Genomic DNA, 4,395 nt, shown 5'->3' on the forward strand with positions numbered 1-4,395 from the left:
CAGATCCAAAGTTCTTGGATAATTCTGTTCAGTTTCAACCAGTTCCCAACTTGCAAGCATCTTAAAATCATCCAGTCCAGGCTCCCAAACTTTACATGTCTATCTTTCCCTGACTTGTCTCTTGAAGATGAAAAGACACAGCAAGAAGTGTTCTCTCTGAGGGTTGTAAGTCCAATGATCTGCTTTCACCTTTGAGGAGTCAAGGAGAAAACCTTTGTAATAATTTCTTCCTCACAAAACTGAAAGCTTGGGTACACTTTTCTGTCTCACTTATTTAATTCCTAGAAACAGAGAATAGCCTACCTTCACCTCTGCACAGAAAGGTTGCTGTGACTCACACCCTCTCCCTTCCTTTTATCTTCTCCAGATTCTGCTGTTACCTTATGTCCTGACTGCTATTATCCCAAGATCTGCTCATCGTAGTCTTCTTCAAGATAATTGTTTGTATCTTCTCCACTGAGTCAATTCCCCTTATGTTCTTTCTTTCAATGGTGAAGCTCATTCTTTGTCTCTTTATAGTTATTAATATAGGTATATGTATAGATATAGATAAAGATAGTTACATAATGTGCAAAAGAATTGAATTTCATCATATTTTATCAGCACACCACTTATAGACTTTTGTGCAAAAGTAAAAAAAAATAAGAGGCTACAGACTATAAATTCACATGCAAACATAATAAATAGCATGTATAGTGAAGAAGTCCCAGCACAAGTTTGTCCCCTTCCTTTGGACAACAGTCAAGAGCTGTGTTTTATGGAATCAGTTCACAAGATCTTGCTGGCCCTGGATATCTGGAAACCCCTTGTTGTGCCTGCCTATGACTTGATGGGTTAATAGAAATAAATATGATAGTTTTATTATTTGACTTGTTCTAAATAATGACGGTTGCTTCTCTGGGGAAAATCGAAGCTATGAGGAGCATAAGCCTAGGGAATGCCTGAGGCAAGACATTAAACCAAGCAATGAGGGCTCCTCCAGGTTTTCCTGTTCTCATGGAGGGAAACTAATGTCCAAATGACCAAGCCTAGGAAGGCATAAGTGTCAGCAGTGATAATACATTTAGTATCACTTAATGTTGTGTACCAAAGATTATTTCTGTTCTCTTCAAAGGCAGATTTGTATTCTTCCTGAGGTGCTCATACATTACCTGCCATGGTGTTCAGTAAGTGTTTACTAAATAACAGTAAATTCTAAGGACTATTTCAGAATACAAAGCTTAAAAGCACAAATGTCAGGCTTATGTGCTTTTTCTGTACTTTGTCATACATAATTAACTACCTAATAAAAATTTCCCAATGATGGAGAAACTAAATATACATTACTATAGGAGCTTTAGCCCCATGTGGCCTTTCACTATAGCTTACAATGGGGCTCCAATATTTTATAGTTGCTGGAGACAGGTTTTTCATATCAACACAAAATATAGTTATTCATTAATAATTTATTGGAACAAGCCACACTCTGATATAATAAGTGAATTATTAATCAACGTTCCTAAGGAAAATAGTTCTGAACAGAAGTTGCTTTATTTCTTCTTCCCTGCTTGAGTTCTAGTTTAGCACAATATTTGCAGAAGAAACAGATGCTACAAAATGAATTATGTAAACAAGTTAGAGTGTTACCTTTCAAAATCCATCATGTTACTTCAAAATATATAAAAATTACCACATTGAGTGACAAACTAACCTAAAGGATGTGCTGGAACCAGAAATAAGTGGGATTAGAAGAACAGATATGTTAGGCAAATATCATTTGGAACAAGTTCTAAAAACATCGGAAAGTTTGCATTAGAATAGCTGCTACATTATTTTTTAAAATAATGATAGAGTTTGCCAATGTCCATGACGGATTTATGAGTGATGTAGTGTGTAATTTTCAATGAAAGGAAAGATCTCTTCCATCTCACCCACTTCCTGTGTCTTCAGCTCCTGGAACAGTTTCTGGTTCAGGGAAGGCTCTCCATAAATAACATTTGATTTAATAGTAAAACATGGAATGATATTTATCTTTTATAAAGGTACCTGAAATGTTTTGCTGCAGTGCTGCAATGCTTGCATCTGGACAAACTTCTCCAGCAACAACATACAAAGAAACTGGGACTTTCCTGATGGTCCTGTGGTTAAGAATCCACCTGCCACTACAGGGGACATGGGTTAGATTCCTGGTCCAGGAAGATCCCACATGCCACGAGGCAACTAATTCCGTGTGCCACAACTATTGCAGCCCGCATGCTGCAACTAGTGAAGTCCCCACATCTAGAGCCCATGCTCTGCAATAAGAGAAGCCAACTTAATGAGAAGCCCACACACCACAACTAAAGAGTAGTCCCCTATTCGCTGAAACTAGAAAGCAATGCAACTTGCTGCAGCTGCAATTTGTTGTGTGCAACAGTGAAGACCACGCAGAGCTAAAAGTGAATAAATAATAAATAAATAACACAAAGAAACTGTATGGGACTAAAAGCTGCACGCATGCACAGTAGGGTCAAATTCTGGACAAGATTTTTTTTAATATAAATTTATTTATTTTAATTGGAGGTTAATTACCTTACAATATCGTATTGGTTTTGCCATACATCTACATGAATCTGCAACAGGCATACACGTGTTTCCCATCCTGACCCCCCCTCCCTCCTTCCTCCCCGTACCATCCCTCTGGGTCGTCTCAGTGCACCAGCCCAAGCATCCAGTATCATGCAATGAACCTGGACTGGTGATTTGATTCATATATGATATTACACATGTTTTAATGCCATTCTCCCAAATCATCACACCCTCGCCCTCTCTCACAGAGTCCAAAAGACTGTTCTATACATCTGTGTCTCTTTTGCTGTCTCACATACAGGGCTATCATTACCATCTTTCTAAATTCCATATATATGTGTTAATATACTGTATTGGTGTTTTACTTTCTTGCTTGCTTCACTCTGTATAATAGGCTCCAGTTTCATCCATCTCATCAGAACTGATTCAAATGAATTCTTTTTAATGGCTGAGTAATACTCCATTGTGTATATGTACTACAGCTTTCTTATCCATTCATCTGCCGATGGACATATAGGTTGCTTCCATGTCTTGGCTATTATAAACAGTGCTGCGATGAACATTGGGGTACACATGTCTCTTTCAATTCTGGTTTCCTTGGTGTGTATGCCCAGCAGTGGGATTGCTGGGTCATATGGCAGTTCTATTTGCAGTTGTTTAAGGAATCTCCACAATGTTCTCCATAGTGGCTGTACTAGTTTGCATTCCCACCAACAGTGTAAGAGGGTTCCCTTTTCTCCACACCCTCTCCAGCATTTATTGCCTGTAGACTTTTGGATAGCAGCCATTCTGACTGGCATGAGATGGTACCTCATTGTGGTTTTGATTTGCATTTCTCTGATAATGAGTGATGTTGGGCATCTTTTCATATGTTTGTTAGCCATCTGTATATCTTCTTTGGAGAAATGTCTATTTAGTTCTTTGGCCCATTTTTTGATTGGGTCATTTATTTTTCTGGACTTGAGCTGCATAAGTTGCTTGTATATTTTTGAGATTAGTTTTTTGTCAGTTGCTTCATTCACTATTATTTGCTCCCATTCTGAAGGCTGTTTTTTCACCTTATTTATAGTTCCCTTTGTTGTGCAGAAGATTTTAATTTTAATTAGATCCCATTTGTTTGTTTTTGCTTTTACTTCATATATTCTGGAAAATGGGTCATAGAGGATCCTGCTGTAATGTATTTCGGAGAGTGTTTTGCCTATGTTCTCCTCTAGGAGTTTTATAGTTTCTAGTCTTACGTTAGATCTTTAATCCATTTTGAGTTTATTTTTGTGTACGGTGTTAGAAAGTGTTCTAATTTCATTCTTTTACAAGTGATTGACCAGTTTTCCCAGCACCACTTGTTAGAGATTGTCTTTAATCCATTGTATATTCTTGCCTCCTTTGTCGAAGATAAGGTGTCCATAGGTGTGTGGATTTATCTCTGGGCTTTCCATTTTGTTCCATTGATCTATATTTCTGTCCTTGTGCCAGTACCATACTGTCTTGATGACTGTGGCTTTGTAGTAGAGCCTGAAGTCAAGCAAGTTGATTCCTCCAGTTCCATTCTTCTTTCTCAAGATTGCTTTGGATATTCGAGGTTTTTTGTATTTCCTAATTGTGAAATTATTTGTTCTACCTCTGTGAAAAATACCGTTGGTAGCTTGATAGGCATTGCATTGAATCTATAGATTGCTTTGGGTAGTATATTCATTTTTGCTATATTGATTCTTCTGATCCATGAACACTGTATATTTCTACATCTATTAGTGCGCTCTTTGATTTTTTTTCACCAGTGCTTTATAGTTTTCTATATATAGGTCTTTAGTTTCTTTAGGTAGATATATTCCTAAGTATTTTATTCTTTTC

This window comes from Capricornis sumatraensis, chromosome 3 (genome assembly GCF_032405125.1).
Source record: "Capricornis sumatraensis isolate serow.1 chromosome 3, serow.2, whole genome shotgun sequence".
Taxonomy (NCBI): Eukaryota; Metazoa; Chordata; class Mammalia; order Artiodactyla; family Bovidae; genus Capricornis; species Capricornis sumatraensis.